A 19827-nucleotide genomic window follows, 5' to 3' on the forward strand; every position below is an offset into this window, starting at 1 on the left:
CACATGCACACCGCTATTTGCACGAGCGGTACACCTGCCACTCATGCAAATGGAGTGCCTGCACATGCGTTCATCCACTGCTCACTCAAGTGAGACTGTGCGTGTGCATATGTGCGCTCACCAGCCATTTCCACAACACAGTTGCAAACCCCTCACCGCCCACTAGTGGGCTGTGGCCTACAGGTTGGGGACCCCTGTTCTAAAAGATATGCAAACAAACAATCTTAATATATTAAATTCACTAAGCAGGGATGATTATAGGCATAAAGTCTGTGCCTCCTTCAAAAATAATTCAGAAGAAACACTTTAGGTTTTGCATAAGCATAGCACATCTCTGCTATTCATTAAACCAGGCCAAATCTTTTTTGAAATTTTAAAAAAATGCTTGCGACTTTAAGGAGTTTAATTCTTCAAAGTTAATGTGGTTCTCAAAAATACCCCTTTTTTTCAGCTTTGAAAAAAAATCAGGATGCTTTAACAAATTTTCAAAGTATGCACAGCTATAATAGGTACAGAGCAAAATTATCTCGGTTTATGCAAATTAGCAGGCTTGCTTTCCAAGCAACAAGAGAATTTGCTAGAAACTCAACTATTGAAAAACCTTCATGACATTTCCTTGCTAAATGTCTTCATGGCAGAGAGAAATTCTCCCAACAAGTTTTCTGGGTTGTGATCCCTATTAGCTGTGAAACTTTTCCTTCCTTGTTTTGCTTGCTGCCTGGCGAGTGGCCACAGAAGCATTTGTGTTCACAGAATAGCATTTTACAGTGATTACAATGACCAAACCTATTTAATCCCAGGGCACTGGGTAGTATGTGCTTGTATATGTTTATAGGTGAGTGGGTGGGCATTAACAGCCATTGTCAAAAATAAAATAAGTAAAATAAAATAAATAAACTAAACTAAACTAATGGATAAAGCAGATTCCACTAACAGAATGATAAAATTTATATTTATATCTGACCCTGGCAGCATAATTTGAAGTCTTTGAGCCTCAGCATAAATTTTGCAGATTGTCCCCAAACCAGCATTTGTCTTTTATTGTAGAGCAGGGGTGTCAAACTCGCAGCCTGCAGGCCGGACGCATCACGTCCACCTTTTAGTAAAGGGAGAAAAAGTCACAATACGTCACGTGAAGACAACGTGACAATGTGAGTTTGACACCCCTGTTGTAGACGTTTTGGTTACGTTCAAAGGAGTAGATCCATTCTGATACCTGGTACTTCCACAAACAAGACATTCTTGAAGAGAGCAGTCCTAGGAAGCCCTAGGAAGTAGGCAATGGCAAGCCACTTCTGAAAAATCTGGCCCAAAAACCTGCAGGGTCTTGTCCAAGCGGTTTCTGAGAATTGGACATTATTATTATTATTATTTATTTGATTTTTATACCGCCCTTCTCCCGAAGGATTCAGGGCGGTGTACAGGCAAAAGTAAAAACAGACAATACAATATACAATTTAAAATGCAAATTAAAAAACTTATTATAATTGGCCTAAAACTTTAAAATATATAAAAACTAAAACCCCATTTAAAAATTAGTAGTAGAAAATTTAAAATCAATAAAATTTAAGCCAGCCCCGCGCGAATGAAAAGATATGTCTTCAGTTCATGCGAAAGGTCCAAGGTCAGGTATTTGGCGAAACCCGGGAAGCTCGTTCCAGAGTGTGGGAGCCCCCACAGAGAAGGACCTTCCCCTGGGGGCCGCCAGCCGACATTGCTTGGCGGACGGCACCCTGAGAAGTCCCTCTCTGTGAGAGCGTACGGGTCGGTGGGAGGCATGTGGTAACAGCAGGCGGTCCCGTAAGTACCCAGGCCCTAAGCATGATTGAATGGAAGGGATGATTGAATGGAAGGGGAAAAAATGTAGATGCCTGCCTTTCAGTGTAAAAATAGGTGTCTTTATGTTTATTGGAATTATTGAGTTTACACACACCTTTCTCACATCCAGTGAGGTGCTATTATCTAGCTGAATTTGACTGACCTCAGAAAGGTAACTGGGCTGTGACCTGGTTAGAATTTATTGGGAAATCCCTAAAAATACTGGGATGTAGGGTAGACTAGGAAATAGACAACCACAGCAACAGGAGGAGGAGGAGGAAATGGGAAAACATTTCCTTATGGTTGCTGAGAACACTACATGGATTGCCCACAAAGTCACCAAGAGTGGAGTCTGACTTTTCTCCCTGTAGTTAGCCGCAAGGCCAAAGTGAAGACGATGTAAACACAGTTTGGAAGCTTCATCTTCCAAAGCCTTAGAAGACTTTTTGGCTGAGTGTCTTCGACACTGCTGCCTTTACAGTGTTGACCAGCTGACAAAAAATCAGAATCAAAATAGAGCTTGAAGGGACCTTGGAGGTCTTCTAGTCCAGTCCTCTGCTCAAGCAGGAGATCCTGTACCATTTCAAGCAAGTGACTATCCAATCTCTTCCTAAAAACCTCCAGTGATGAAGCACTCACAACAATGGGAGTGCAGAAATCATTATCCAATGGTTCATCACATCCACTGTTTTCTCCCTTCTGCCCAGTCTAAGAAATATACATATTATGATTATGTTATTACATATCTCTTTCCAAAAGAAGGAAGTTGCTATCATTACCTCATTTACATTTCATACAACCTGCTTGCTTTCGAAATCCTTACAGGTAATCCTGGTGACCTTTCAAAGTTATGACAGTGATGAAGAAGTAACTTTGAGACCAATCCTTGCATTTACAACCTTTGCAGATCTGGAAAACAGAAGTAAGATCATAAGCAGAGTTGTGATTTCTGTTTGGTGACTGGTTCCCATAGCGACTGTTGCCGGTCCCATTTGAGGTCACCATAATGAGAGCTACCTATATTGTAAGATTCTTCTAGCTAAATAAGCTCATGTTTATTCCTTTCGCTAAAAAGTAAGACACTAAGGAATTACTCAGTAGATTAAGCAGAGATGGGTCTCAGGAGTGAAGCTGAGTTGTGATGCTGATGTTTTCTCTTTCTGAAAGAAGTAAATTACTATCATCATATTTGTTGTCACCTCTGTTGTCTCAAGAGAGTGTGGGGAGGAGACCCAGCCAGACTCTTAAAGAGCAAGCTAAAGACATGCACCAAGATGCCTTGATTCAGCAGAGAGAAGACCTGAAGAGGTGGGACAAGGCAACAGGAAACAGCAGAGGTGGGTTTCAGCAGGTTCTGACCAATTCTGGAGAACCAGTGTCAGGAAATTGTTATTTGCGTAACTAGTTGGCCAGGCAATATATAAACTAACTATGTCTGTTTGTAGAAAGGCATGATATTGCTTTAAGGCTGTGCTGCATCATGCAAGCATCCTGATTGGTTGAGCTCTGTAGCCAATGTATAAAAGGACAACTAAATTATGGCCTGTTGGGAATTTACAGAGATGCTACAGAATTGTAAGCTGAAGACATGCTGCAACTGTATATTTGAGCTTTATGATTGTTGCTTGATCATGGCTAGTTACTGATTCCTCAATATACTGACTGTTGTGAATTGAACTGAATTGAACTGAAAGAAGACCTTGTTTGGTTTACAAGTCTACATTGGTAAGAAGACTGACTGACTGACTTTATATGTGTATGACCTGGATTGTTTTTGGACTATGTCTTTGCCTTTTCCCTAAAAGTAAAAGAATATCAAACCCCAGTTTGTCTGCAAGTGACTGTTATTGTATACAACCAGTCTCAGTCGTTTTCATGCATAGGGTACTCTGCTCAACAGTCCACAATCTTGGTTGTGAACCCAGATTACCCTTAACAACCAGTAGCAAAAATTTTGAGTATTTCGGAGAACCGGTAAATACCACTCTTGACTAGCCCCACCCCCATCTATTCTCTGCCTTATAAGTCCCAGCTGATTGGGAGGAAATGGGGATTTTGCAGTAACCTTCCCCTGAAGTGGGAAGGGAATGGAGATTTTACAGTATCCTTCCCCTGCCATGCCCACCAAGCCATGCCCACCAAGCCGTGCCATGCCCACCAAGCCACACCCACAGAACTGGTAGTAAAAAAAATTGAAACCCACCACTGAGTTCCAGCATTAATGCTGCAGCTCTTTCCTTGCATTCCTCAGAAGGGTTAGAGATAGATACGTTTTGCTACTAAGACCCCCTTCCCTTTGAAACTAGAAGCACAGTATGACATTGGGAAACTTGTAATAGGTTTAAGATGAATGGATTGATGGAGAGAGAGAGAGGGAATAATCCTGGCCTATGTTAAGGAATAATTTAAAGTGTAATGATCTGAAGCCAGTCAACACTTCTTTGAAGTAGCAATCCACATGCAGCACCTATGCTTCTCCAAGATTGGCACTGCCCTGTTGTGCTCTCATAGCAATGGGGTTCAGCAATTCTTCTGCTGCAGCTGAGCTGGCTTCTGTCTCAGCTACAAGGTAGGAAGAAACAAAATGCAAGAAAAGCCGTCAGGAAATGCTAGATCAAGCAGGCCACAGTTCTACTGTTTTTCCTCCTGTTTCTCTCCTGCTACCTGCCCTCTCTGAGTTATCAAAGCAGTGGAGGGGTTGAGGGAAAGCTGCAGCCTCCAGCTGGCTTGGAAGAGTTACTGGATTGACTCAGAGAAGGAAAGCAAAGGAATAGAGAGAGGTGGGCTGACTCACAGGCAGCTTGTTCAGTGACATATTAATATCTTCAGCAAAGGTCTTTGTTTTGTTCCTTCTGGCAGGATAAGAAGTATAGCTGGAGGCACACTTCTTATACATGCACTAGATATTCCAAAGTTCTCTTGTTCCACCATTGGATTTCCAAGAGGGCAACTTGCAACTGAAGATTCTTGTGGAGCGAAAAATTCATCTGGTCTTGTTCTGCTTCTCTAAGATGTCAGACAACTTTTGATTTTTCTTCATTGTTTCTATCAGGGAACTGTAGCCTGTAGCGCTGGGTATGGGATACCTTTTTTTTTTTTTAATTACCCTTTACAAGGTTCAAGGTCTGAATGAATGGGCCATAATCCAATGGCACGATGCAAGTGGGCAGATCTGAGATTTCCAGGGTATTTGAAGGCTGCTTTATGGGTTCACACCTCACAGCTTTATCTTCGATTATTTTATGTCAGAAATAAACAGAAACAAACCTGGTTCGTGGCTGAATTTCAATGATATTATTTCTAGGACCTGCAAAAGACCTTCAGATTGCTCACCATGGTTTATGTCATTCCTAACAGGGAGAGAAAAAGTTTCCCTTTGCTGCAAGGGCTATATTTATGGATGACCATAAAGGGCTATGAGTTACTATCCTTACCATAAGATATCTTGCCAGGCACAACACAACCATCTGCTCTATTATCACAAGCACAGAAACACAATATGCTGAATGTTTATGCAACTAATCTCTTAATCCCATAACTTCATGAATATAAAAGATCTATTCTAGCTACTGAGCATTTGGAACTCTGTTCACACTTCCCAGTAGTTCAAATAGAGCAAACTGGAGTAAGTTGAGAGATATCCAAAGAAAGGAAGAATAGACATTTGTCAAAATGCCCTAGAGCAGGGGTAACCAACCTTGGCAACTTTAAGACTTGAACTTCAATTCCAGAATTCCTCAGCTAGCATGGCTGCCTGAGGAATTCTTGGAATTAAAGTCCAGAAGCCATAAAACTGCCAAGGTTGGACATATGTGGTCAAGAAGACTCTGTGTTGAAGCACTGGTTGGACCAAATGACCTTTATAATCACTTCCAACTCTATGATTTGGACAAAATATGGAAAAACAAGGCATGAAGTGTGTAGAATGCTGTATAGGCTAAAAAAAAGGAAACTAATTACTAAGTGATGGAATGTTTCTCGCAGAAAGAAGTGAAAAAGTGCATTTTTAAAATAATTATAGAAAACACGTCCACTTGACTTACGAGACCTGTAATTTATCTTTTCCCTGTTATTGTCAGGCAAAATAAATGTATTCAAATATGGGATGACAGATGGAATTCAGTCCTAGATGACCACATGAGGAAACAATTAAAGTCAAATTCTATTCTCAACAGTGGGTATAATTTTGTAAAGACATTGAATTTCTTTAAACAGCTCCTCCATAAATTGCAAGCTTCTTTTCCATTCATTGTCATCTTTCTTTCAAGGGAGCAATACAGACAATAATACATTGATTCCTGCATTCAGAGCAGTTTAAAAACATTAATAAAATGATAATGTTGTGTCTCAGAAACCACACAATCTACAGATTCGCGCAGGGCTGCTTGCGCTGAGCTGAAAGATATCAAGATGGTGTCATGTCAGGAAGCACCAACTGCTCTGGGTGTTGTGTCTCGCCCGCTTTCACTGCAGCCGGGGCCTTCTTATCTGCTTCCGAATGCTGAGGAATGTCCTAGTATGCCTCCCGGCCCCAGCCCTGGCTCCATGCCCAGACAGGCTGAGGAGGAAGAAGTACCTCCAGCCCCCAGCTCTGGCTCCATGCCCAGGCAAACGGAGCAACTAGACCCCTCCCCCTCCCCCACAGCATGTGAGCCTGAGGAAGGTCAATTGCCAACAGCTGCAGACTGGAGTGACCCTCGCTTCAAAAGAATTGATAGGCGGCAGCGACAGAAGAAGGGGAGGGGCAGGCCTGGATAAGTGCTGAGTCATGGAGCCACACCCCATGGCCTATATAAAGGATCTGCTTTCTGGCATTCTCTGAGTCAGGCAAAGTCTAACATATCTTGCTGAAGTCACTTTCTGGTCTCCTGCCTGCCTTGAGAACTTTGCTAGGACTTTGGCAGAGCTGCAGAGGCACGCCTGATTCGGATTTCCCTGACCCGGTCGTCAGTGGAGGAGTGGGACACGACACTGGGTTTCTTTACTCAGTGGGTAATCTTGACTCCTGAGCTATAGTAAGTTGCATGTAGGATTCTGTTAAATGTCCCTCTATGGTTCATACTCTTTTTTACCAATGTGTGGATGCTTCTTCATTAGATCTAGACAGGAATCGTTTTATTCTGAGCCAAATATATATGAATAGTTTTATATACTAGCTGACATGTTGTGAACCCCAGTTCTGAATCTAAAATAGCTGTCAGAAAACCCGCATGTCACATGACTCGTAGCAGCAAATGTAGGGGTCTTGTTTACAAAAACAGTTGTCTAAGCTATAATTACTGTATAACATGGCTTCAGTTTTAGTCTTTCACCTATCATTTTGACAGATAGAAAGGGGTAAGCGTGGAAATTGTCAAAGGCACACAGTGTAATTTACGGCTGTTGGTGGTCAAGCATAAATGAATACAAAAGAGAATATATGTAGCTTATGGCTGAGCTATGGAGTCCTTGGTGCTCTCTGAGTTTGGCTGTTTGCCAAACATTTCATTACTTAACTAATACTATCATTGTGAATAAGTGTGGGGCTTGCTTTCTGTTTATACAGTCACTTGCCCTGTCAATGTTGGTGGGGGTATGGCTTTCTGTTTAAAAGTTCTTTGATTTAGGTATTGTTTTCTGCATATTTGCCTGAACTAAATCCCTGCTAATCAGGGTGTTGGCTGCTGGAAAGGATGCATTTGGGTATTTTTGTTTCTTTTGTAACTTTTTATTGTCTCTTTTGAATTGAATGTATATGTGGTTTATTCCTATGTATCTACTGATGACTGATTTGTCTGAATGCTAAGCTTCTAGGAATTCCCTAATGTTTTGGGATTTAACTTGGTCTAGGATACTCACAGTTTCCTATTTCAAACTATGGTTCAATTTCTCCATGTGTTGTGAAATTTAGAAGTTTTCATTGTGTCTTCTGACTACTATTTGGTGTTTATGGATGCAGTCTGGTAATCTTCTACCTATCTGTCCTACATAGTGACTGTTACAGTCCTTACACTGTATGTTGTTGATGGCTCTTACATTTTTTCTTCTTGAGCTTCTAGGTCTTTTGGTTTACCTAAGATGTTTCGGAAGGCTTTAATTGATTTGTGTGCTACGATAATGTGTAGTTGTAATAGTCTGTTGGTTCCTTTTGAGTTGTTTTTGATATATAGTAATGTTATACAGACTGTGTGTTGGTTGTGCTATAATGGGTTGAATGGCCAGACATTTTTGGTTGTTGTGTGGGTATCCATATTGTTGGAAGATTATCTATTTTCTTTTTGGGGGGATGGGTACTCTGGGTTGCTGTAGTGCATTTGTAGTCATCTGAATAATGTTCTTACACAGTTCCTCTTATGGGAGATTGGAGTGTTACTTTGATAATGCAGCATTTGGTTAGTGTGGGTACTTTTTCTGATACACTTGTGTTTCTTCTTTGCCATTGCTGTCTCTACTGACGAGGATATTCAGGAAGGATATTGTGTTGTTTTCTTTTTCCCTTGTGAATTTTATTTCTTTGAAGATGTTGATTGTTTCATATATCTCCTCTGGTTGTTCCTTTATTATTGTGGTAAAGATATTGTTACATACCGGATCCATACTTTGAGTTGTATGTGTGGGAGTGCTATAATTCCTAGGCACTGAGTTATGGTCTCTACTATATGTCCTAGGAATGGTGATCCCATGGGTGTTCCTCTGTTTTGTTGATATATTTGTCCATCAAACTGAAAGTAGGTAGTGAGGCAGAGCTTGATGTCCATGATTTTGGATGTTTATGGGTATTCATGTATTTGGCTATGTCAGGTGTGCTGTGTAGCTCTGCTGCCATGGATTCCTTCACTAATTCTGGGTCTTATATGTTGGGGTCCCTGGTAATAATACAATTGGATGAAGAGGTACATTTGGCTTATGTATTTTCAGGCATCCATAGAAGGGAGAAAACTCATAATCACTTGTACTGATGATTTTACCTAGTTGGGTAATGAAACATCTGTAAGCAAACAACCAAGCTTAGAGAGCACCAGAGACTCCATGGCATCCATGGATCCACTCTGAAGTTATCTAGCCATATCCAGCTATTTACTGCAGGAGTTACTGTCACCCAGCTGAATTTTGTACATAGCACTAGCACTTAGACTTACATACTGCTTTACAGTGCTTTACAGCCCTCTCTAAATGGTTTACAGAGTCAGCATATTGCCCCCAATCTGGGTCCTCATTTTACCCACCTCGGAAGGATGGAAGGCTGAGTCAACCTTGAGCCTGGTGAGATTTGAACTGCCAAATTGCAGGCAGCTGGAAGTCAGCAGAATTAGCCTGCAGTACTGCACTCTAACCTCTGCGCCACCGTGGCTCTTACCTGCTAAAGTCTATATTTAGTTGGTGATTTTATGAATGTTCTTTTAACGAATTAGTTCATATAACTCAGCTTTGCATAGGATTCCAAAAGACTTTTATTTTTTTTTAAACATTTTCCACATCCAAGACAGAAAAACAGCTAAATATCTTTTCAGGCCCACTGATTTTTAAGCAGAAAATAGATTATGCTCATGTTCATACAGAGCTTCACATTCAAACATGAATACCATTGATTTCATATTCTTGAGTTTTATTAGCCAATTTTATGGACTGTATTATTTATTTATCATATTCCACACTTTCACTCTGACCTTCATGCTTCCTCACACTAACAACCTCTTGAGGTGGACTGGGCTGAGAATTACAGAGTGGTCCAAAGTTGAGCTTCTATGTTTTCAATATAATTCTCAATTTAATATCTAGCCATGACACCATCTGGCTGTTACCAGATGGCTGGTAACAGCCATATTATTGGTTACTGTTGAGTAAACTCATAATGAGCTATCAGAATTTCAACCTGTTGCATAAAATGCATCCATTTATTTAAATTATCTTCTCTCACTTAAAGGTCCTATTCTATGTAATGCAAATTCTTCTTATGTTAGCCATAGACAAATCCAATCAATACATATGGAAAACAGATTAATGCCACATACATTTAATCATTCAAATCTTGTTACCTGAGAGTTTCACTAAGCACAGAGCAAAATGAGACCTATATAAAGTAGCTGAAGTTCAGCTGACAGCAATAAGATTCTGCAATCTGCATACCTAATATATTTGTTAAGACATCAACATTAATGCATCAAAACAAAGCCAATTCAAGACAAACTAATGTTCACATCAAAATCCTCTCCCCAAATTAACAATATGAGCCATAGCATCAGATTCTCCTAAAAATGTTTGTCCCAAAGAGTGTGTAACTGGGGTAAATTATCAGCAAGATACTTCATTCCTTCCACATCAAAATAGAAATTGACTTTAATATACTGCATGATAAAATGAAATATTGCAGCACCAAAAGAAGCTTTCTTGTGTTCTTAGAGCTATACTATCATTTTCTATCGTTTTCTAGAAAATGTACACATGTAATAAAATTTAAGGGTTAAATAAAAAGGCAACCATTCAGTAACTTTTAGGCACATTTCTAGATTTGTTGCAGCTGTATAGGAAAGGAGCTCTATAAATTATGGTTTTTTTTCAGTCATCATAACCCACAATTCTCACCTTCAATGTAACAGTGATTAATGACAATGTCTTCCCAGGATATAGAAGAGAAATGGCTTCACTTATCTGGGTGTCGACCTAGACAAAAGATTAGTGGCAATGCCTAGACCATCATACTCCAAGCTAGATATAAGGGTGGCATGTCATCCCATTCAGAGATATTTTGATAGGCAAAACCCAAGTCTCTAATCCAAGTCATATTCAGAATTAATTCAGCCAGGATATTAACAGAAACAATGAAAATATAATTAGACAGGTATTAACAGTATATTGACTTGCAGAGGATTACTCCTTATGAAATGCTTATCATGGAAATTGGAAAGCAGCGACAAATTATTTCAGATAGAAATAATTTCTTAAGACTTTTCTTGGCAAACTATAAACTGAGCCTTGGATCTTTTGCACAGAAAACCTGCGCTCTGGCAATGAGCCACAGTCCTCTTCTTAAATACTGCATACCGTATATACTCGAGTATAAGCCGAGTTTTTCAGCACGTTTTTTGTGCTGAAAAACGTCCCCTCGGCTTATACTCGGGTCTATACGGCTTATACTCGAGTTTTTTTTTTTTTTAAGCCCCTCGGCTTATACTCGAGTATATACGGCTTATACTCGAGTTGTTTTTTTTTTTTTTTCACATTTTACCGGACGGCGCGGGGAAGCCCTGCCGGTGCAGTGAGAGGGCGGGGGGGGGGAGCCGCCAGCCTTCTCAGCTGAGGGAGGGAGGGTTTCCCCAACCGGTAGGTGCCTCATTTCCCACCCTCGGCTTATACTCGAGTCCCCAGTTTACCCCAGTTTTTGGGGTAAAATTGGGGACCTCGGCTTATACTCGGATCGGCTTATATTCGAGTATATACGGTAAGTGAGCTGCAATATTAAATATTTAATGCTGTAATGTAGCCTTGCCAAAACGTCTGTTCAGCTGTGGGAAAGTGCTTGATTTGGCTTCCGAAACACTTCGGTGGCATGAATTTCGTTACTCAGCGAAACCCTCAGAACAGGCTGCTGAATGGTTAGACTGGAAACATTTTTCTGGTGTGATGATTCCTCCCTGAGATACATGTGTCATGGTTTATTTTGTATTTGTGGCTATTATGGCGGCTGTGCCCTTTCCTAATGAAGTGAAGTGAAGCTTTTCTCATTAGTTACACCACTGCAACAATTTTTGCATGGGACTGCTTTTGAAAATCACTTGGATTTGCATGCAGTTCATCTTGCATCAATACAATTTTGGATGGCTGATAGACCCATTCTTGACACCAATGCTGTGATTTCTGTGTTGGCTACAAGAAGCTTCCAGGAGCAATGTAATGTGCTAGTTTTGACTCTTAACCCCCTGTATGACTTGCCATCCAGGACATGGATATATTTCATGTGGATTCTACCTGTCCATGTGAGTTCCAGAGAAAAGTGAGAAGATTTTGTTTCTCTATGGGACAGCCTTTCCGCATAAATCCTTAAAAATCTCTTAAAAGGCCATTAAATGAAAATATGCCACTAATACACTTTTATGATTATTTTGTGAAAGGGAATTACATTCATTATTTCTATAGTATTACCATTTCAGTTTTCATTGTACACTACCATGAGTCCATGCAAAATGTGACAGTATTGAAAAATGATATACACATACATACATACATACATACATACATACATACATACATGACATTTCTGCTCTAGTTATGCTAACAATATTTTTTTGGAAAAAAATAAAGGACAAATCTGAAAGCAGTTCGTAAGGATGAAAAAATGTTGATATAAACTTTGCTTTGTGAAGGAAAATCCAAGAGCAAAACCAAGGGAAAAAATCTATATTCTAATCAAACTATTGAAAATCAAACTTGTTTAAACAGTAACAGAGTTGGAAGGGACCTTGGAGGTCATCTAGTCCAACCCCCTGCTCCCAATAGGAGACCTTTATTAGGATTTCAAACCACCAAACTGCCGACCTTTCTGATTGACAAACTCAGAGTCTTAGCCACTGAGCCCCCTAGTCAGGCAATTCAATTTCTCACATGAATGCAAACGACTATGCATTAAGTGATAACATTTGTAAGGTAAAATTTAAATGACCAAAAGTTAAAAGACAAAAGTGAGCTTTTGAAAAATAAATAAATCTAAAGGACAGCTTTCTGAAATAAAGGACTGCCTTTTCTAATAAAGGGCATGTATTGAATGTAGCTATAGCATACATACATTCCTGGGAAAGGATGTTTAAACTCTTAATCATATTGCTCAAGTTAAATACTCAAGCATTAGTAGTTCCATGTTTTAAAAACCTTAAATGTTGCAGCAGTCTTTTTACTGCTTCCTTACTCCTATGTGGGAAAGAGAGGAAAGAGTCCAGCATCCTAAAATATTCTGGAATTTGGAGTCATTTTTCTGTCTAGTTAGACATAGGGTGTTGCAAAGGATTTTGGGAGATTCCGATGCATCTGCCAGGCATAAATTGGCATTCATTTAAAACTATATCATTAAATTTGAGTGTCAAACTAATTAAATAAGAAGTAATGGGAAATATTGGAATGCTGAGCAAAAAAAAAATATTGCTATCTGCTATGTTCTTTAATGGGACAATTTCATCTAGAACAGAAATGAGTAGCAAAAACTACAAAACAGAGCAATCTGACCCTTTCATTTTTAAATTGCATATCTAATCCTACAGCTGTTTGAGGGTGAGGTGTTCCTCTTTAAAACAGAAAGATGGAAGGCTGCCTTGTTTTAATGTAATATACAGACATAAGAGGTGTGGGAATAAACTGAGCATGCCAAATTGTGAGATCTACTCAGACACCCTTTTATTCAAGCAAATGAGACCTCAGCCATGGCAGAAAAGACGGTGGCAGCAGCACAAAGCCATTTCTTTGGCAGAAAAGAGGAGTTTGCCATGATTTTTTTTGACAGGTAAATTGCCATAGAAAATAACACTAATAAGAGCATAATAGGAAATTGTCAAAAAACCACCAAAAGGCATTTATGTCCCTCAGAGAAATATATTCTTCAGAAATCCATGATGCTGGTTTTTTTGTTGTTGTTGGAGTTTCGCATTTACAACTTCCGTAATTCATTTGTCAGTATTCTCTCTCTGCCTCCCTCATATTTTAATTTGAAATAGGAAGCACAAGATGGGAATTCAGCACAAATAAAGAACATGAAAAAGAAGCGTAGATTCTTTGCAAACAATATGCCTTAAGTGACTGTGGTCTAATTTCAAATGTACTCTGAAAGCTGTAAGCTGTGAATGGAGACCTCTGGCAAACCTCTGATGTTTTGAAATAAATTTTATATATATATATAGGTCTTTGGTTGTTCGGGTTTTCTCCCGTGTAAAATTGGAAGTGTCTTGGCGACGTTTCGACGAAGTCTCATTCGTCATCTTCAGGCTTCAGCTTCGTGCTTCTGGGAGCAATGTGTGATTGCAGCTGTTTCTTCCTTTTTAACTGCTGGTGGGGGTTTGAACTGATTGGGTGGGAGCTTGGCTGTGCTCTGATTGGATGGGGTTTTTTTGTGCTCTGATTGGCTGGGGGTGTGTCCTGTTTGGGTGGGGGCTTGGTTGTGCTCAGATTAGTCTGGGTTGCAGGGGGATTTGAGCTGGTGAGCTGCACTGCTGCCCCACCAGCAGTTAAAAAGGAAGAAACAGCTGCAATCACACATTGCTCCCAGAAGCACGAAGCTGAAGCCTGAAGATGACGAATGAGACTTCGTCGAAACGTCGCCAAGACACTTGGTAAACACCCAGCCTGAAGATGACGAATGAGACTTCATTGAAACATTGCCAAGACACTTCCAATTTTACGCGAGAGAAAACCCGAACAACCAAAGACCTACATACAAACACCCGTGAAAACCTCAGAAAACAAATATATATATATATATATATATATATATATATATATATATATATATATATATATATATATATATATATATATATATATATATATATATATATATATATATATATATATATATATATATATAGGTCTTTGGTTGTTCGGGTTTTCTCCGTGTAAAATTGGAAGTGTCTTGGCGACGTTTCGACGAAGTCTCATTCGTCATCTTCAGGCTGGGTGTTTACAGCTTCGTGCTTCTAGGTGAAATGTGCGATCTCAGTTGTTTCTTCCTTTTAACTGAACAGTTCAGACCCCCACTAGCAGTTAAAAGGAAGAAACAGCTGCAATCACACATTTCTCCTAGAAGCACGAAGCTGTAAACTCCCAGCCTGAAGATGACAAATGAGACGTCATTGAAACATTGCCAAGACACTTCCAATTTTACGCGGGAGAAAACCCGAATAACCAAATACCTACATATATATATAGATAGAGAGAGAGAGAGAGGGAGAGGGAGAGAGAGAGAGAGAGAGGGAGAGATACACACACACACACACACACACACACACACACACACACACAGAGTGTGGTTAATGATGAATTCCAACAACCAGTTTGCAAAACTGCTCAGAAAGTTAACAACTGGTTCTCCTGAAGTGGTGCGAACTAGCTGAATCCCACCACTGTATATATATATATATATAAGAAAGATGGGGATAATGGAAATATATTAGAACAAGAGAATGCCTGTTTGGCTCTGGTCTGTCACAGAAACATAGAATTGTGAACTAAAAAGGACCTTGATGGAGATGGAGAAACAAAGTCCTTCTAAATAGTCTTTCCACCATTTGTATTAATCTTGCCATCAGAAAGTTGGTTTTTTGCTTATTTTTAATTGAAGTCTAGGTATTTTGTAGCCTTCAATCATTATTTCTGCTCTCAGTTTCTGTGGCTGTGGAAAATAATTACTGATCACTTTCCCTCCTTTTTTGGACCTGGACATGATCATGTATCTCCTCTCAGTCTTCTCCAGATTGAATAAGTTCTACATCAAATCTATATATTCCTTTTGTTACCATCCTTTTTACCTATCCTAACCTATTAGTATACTTCTGAAAACCTGATGTCCAAAATTGTATATAGGACTCTAAATATAATCTCACAGTAGGGAAGAATGGAATATGGACTTCATGCATCTTTAATACAATACTGCTTCTAATTTACCCTAGAACTGCATTAGCCTTTCTAGCAACTGCCTACCCTGCTGGCTCATGTTAACTTGTTATCAATAATCATAACCAAGTCCTTTTCTAATGTAACTTTCCACTCTATGAATATCTTCTATGTGTGCACCACAATTTTCCTCCCTAAATGTAATACAACTGCATGTCAGTCTTTTGAAGAACATTTTGTTCTTCTCAATCAGTCTTCCAGCCTGTCCAGATTAGATTGCAATTTCATTTTGCCGGTCTGGGTAGTGGCCAGGTTTCTCATTTGTTATCTGCCAATTTGACAAATTCATCAACCCCAACAGTTCATTAATAAAAGTTTTAAATAATCCTGGGCACAAGACAGATCCCTACGGCGACTCTACTGATTACTGTTCTCCAACTTGATGTAGAGCCATTAATGCTGAGTGCAATTAACTAGCCAGTTGTGGACTCACCTTATCATAGTGGCATCCAAACAACACTTTAATAGTGTATCAATGAGAATGTCATGTGAAATCTTATCAGAATCGAGGTAGCATTCCCCTTGTCAAAAAAAGAAATGAGATTTGTCTCATGAGACTGATGTTGACAAAGCCACACTGACTCTTAAGTATTCATGGCACGACCTTCAAGAGGCTTGTAAAAAAAAGCTTACGAAGATGACTACAAACTATACCCTTTGGTCCCTCTCCAGGTATTGATGTTAGAATAGGGTCCTTTTTTTCTTTTTTTGAATTGGGGAACCATGTTAACTCTCCTTCAGTCATCTGATAGCTCATATTTCTCCAGGACTCTCTCAAAACAATTGTCAGCTCTTCACCCAGATTTTTTTTTTCAGTATTCTGGTGCATATTTCATCAAGGATTGTGGATTTGAATGCATTCAAATTAGCTAGAAAAATCATTTGCCAAAAACTTACTGACTTGCACACATTCCCTGTTGCATTCTTTCTTATCTATACCATTCAAATAATCATTTCCTGTGGATGTAAATTGAGGCAAAATAGGAACTGAGTGCCTCTGCTTTCTTCTGGTCATTTGTTAAATTTCCCCATTTGGAGTAAGCCGTAAGCCTACTACTTCCTTTGTTTCTCTTGGGCTGTTGACCTACTGAGATTTTGCCTCTTTTATTAGTTTTTAGCTCATTTGGGGGGGGGGGGCTGTGTGGAAGAAGGGTCTGCTTAGAAAAATAGCAGGCACCTGTGTTGCCTTCAACTTCTCCCATCTGAACTTCTTCCCCAGTGTCAACACTGCAGGAACTACCAATAAAGTTACAACCTTGAAACAGGTGTTGGAGGAGATCAGAGGTGGGTTTCAGCAGGTTCTGACCAGTTCTGGAGAACCTGTAGCAGAAATTTTGAGTAGTTCAGAGAACCGGTATTAAAAATTCTGGCTGGCCCCGCCCCCATCTATTCTCTGCCTCCCAAGTCCCAGCTGATCAGGAGGAAATGGGAATTTTGAAATATCCTTCCCCTGCCACGCCCACCAAGCCACGCCCACAGAACCAGTAGTAAAAAATTTTGAAACCCATCACTGGAGGAAATGCATGTTTTGGAAGCTCTGGGGCTACCAGCAGGCAGAAAAGAAGCCAAATAAAAGAAGAGATTTTTTTCTTCAAAAGGAGTGGATGGTCCAGGTGAGAAAGAAGTATAGGAACAAAGCAAAACCCAATGTGCAAGGACTTGATATGCTGGCCACTAACAGAGAAAGAAAAAGCAGAAGAAATCTCAGAGGATTGGGGGGGAGAGGAATTAATGCCAAAGAGAATTTGTAAGAAGAAAACATTGCTAGCAATACTCTAGAGCGGTGATTGCTAACTTTTTTGTTGTTGCTTGTCGAAAATGCGCGTGCGCAATAGCATGCGCCAGCACCCATAATGCAATGTCTGCGTGCCCCCACCCCCTGTGTATGCACATGTGCCCCCCCACCCCCGCATTCACCCTGCACATGTGCATGTGACCCTCCCGTGCCCTGTTTTGAGCCTAGTAGGGCTCCCTGCAGCCTCCTGGAAGCAAAAATGGGCCAGAGGGGCCATGCCACACCCCCGTGCCCCATTTTGGGACTAGTAAGCCTCCCTGCACTTATAACCCATAATGCAATGTGCCCATGACCCCCTTGTGTGTGCCCCACCCACTATGTGCCCCCCCGCATGTCCCCGCTCCCATGCATGCACATGCATCTCCTGCATGCCCCCCCATGCATGCATGGCAGAAATCAGCTGGACAGCGGGAGGCACGCACGCATGCGCGGTGGCTGACCTGGGACGACAGCTCGTGTGCCCGCAGAGAGGGCTCTGCATGCCACCTGTGTGGCACAGATGCCAAAGGTTCGCCATCACAGCTATAGAGTATAATATAGTAATAAGAAAGAGGAAATGTAATAATAGAATAATTACATTACCAAGAGTAGAATAGAGGGAATATTGTTATAGTAATTAGAACAGTAGTGTAGAAATTGCGATTGAAAAGAATATCGGATACACAGTAGAAAGCTAAGGTTCTAAGGTTCACCCTTTATTTTTATATCTTAATTTTTCAAAATAAAACAATTCTTCAACCATACACATACACACAGAGATATACATACATGCATACCTGTCCAAGCAATGTTTTTTTTTTTTTGGCTCTTTTGAGTCTGGCTTAATCTAATTTAATATATATTAAAAAAAAAAAAAAGATTTGCAACAGCCTCATTCCTACATTTCTGAGCTGAAGACTTCCTGCATCATTAGCTTCTTTCCATTTCTGGTAAACCTCCATCTGCTGCTTGTTAAGGTCTTCCTCTATTACAGTTAGATCTTGGGAGATTACTCCCAAGGCATTGTGATGCTTGCTAAGGGAACTTAAGCCGATGCCTTGCAGCTGCATCATAGTGACAATTCATCTAACAGAGCATCCAAATTCTCAAAGCAACCAAATCCAGGAAGCAGGTATTTGTTATCATATAGGTAGTCCTTGATTTATGACCACAACTGGGGCCAGAGTTTCCATCCCTAAGCAAGGCAGTTGCTTAGTGAATTGTGCCCAATTTTATGACTTACTACAGTTAAGCAAACACAGGGAGTTACTGAGCAAACTTTGGCTTTCTCCATTGATTTTGCTCATTGGAAGTTAGCTAGGAAGGTCGCACGTAGTGATCACATGACCTGGGTAGCTGCAATTGTTGTAAATACAGATATTTGCCAAGTGGCCAAATTTTGATTACATGACCATGGGGATACTGCGATGATGTAAGTATGAGGACAGTCAGTTTTCAGTGCTGTTGTAACTTTGAATGAACACAAAATGAATGGTTGTAAGTCAAGGATACCGGTATTTGCTTTACATTTGTCCCTTCAACAAATTTTCAAGCAAGTTATCAAGAATGTAGAATCCTATCAGTCCAGTCCCTATAAATAAAAGTCCATATTTTTTTAAATAAATAGTAATTATAATGTCAGAATTATTTTCCAGGTTATAAACCTGATCTACCTTCTTCCATGTAACATTCTGTTATGGATGGTGTAGAAGAGCAAACAGCAAAAGAATATAATCTACTGCTGCTCCGAATATCAAAAACAATCCAGAAGGAAGACATTTTCACAGCAAGAATCACCACAAACCTTCACAATGGTATTGTTCTTCTAGCAGCCCTGAACACACCCTACTGAACTTCTTACTCTCAAAATACAGGAGCATTTGAAACAGCATCAGGATGCTCGGAATGTACTTACCTTCTTCGGATGCACAATATTATTATATTGTAGAATAATATTCTTGGTAGCAGTGAAGTGGCAGGCAAGGTCCCCTTTAAGCTACAAAGTCACTTTGCAGATGAAATAAGACCACATAGGGCTCTCAGGTCTCTAGGAAGACAACATCTCACCAATAAACAACTTGACTGGATCTGATTCAACCTGCTTTTATCAATATTTTATAATTCCTTTGCAAGCCTAAGCTCCAATAGAGCCACAGAACTGATATATTACCTTAAGTGGCAGAAAGGGTTTTCCAGTAGTAATTGTTGGAAGAGATGCTGGATATATTTGTATGACACACAAACCAATTAATCATGTTTCAGCCTAGAGCAGTGATAATCGGTCAGTAGGATCAGTTTTTAGGTCAGTGTATCAGGCAAGTCTCCAAAATTAGAGTTTTGACTAGACCATGATTAATGAATAAACGTATTGTGCAAATGCATTTATTATATTTTCTGGCATGCCCGTTTGTAGACTATCATTTGGAATTTTCACATGCTTTTCTTAAAAATAAGATTTTGATTAGTTTTTTCCTATTATAATTAGCTTGCTAATGTATCACTAATGTCTGAAATTCCAGGGTATCATGTTCAGGTATGAGTGATTTGATATATGTTATACCAGACGCAAAGGTTATTAGCCATCTGGATGCATGTTATGTCCCTTC

Source organism: Ahaetulla prasina, chromosome 1, assembly GCF_028640845.1.
Source record: "Ahaetulla prasina isolate Xishuangbanna chromosome 1, ASM2864084v1, whole genome shotgun sequence".
In the NCBI taxonomy this organism is placed as follows: Eukaryota; Metazoa; Chordata; class Lepidosauria; order Squamata; family Colubridae; genus Ahaetulla; species Ahaetulla prasina.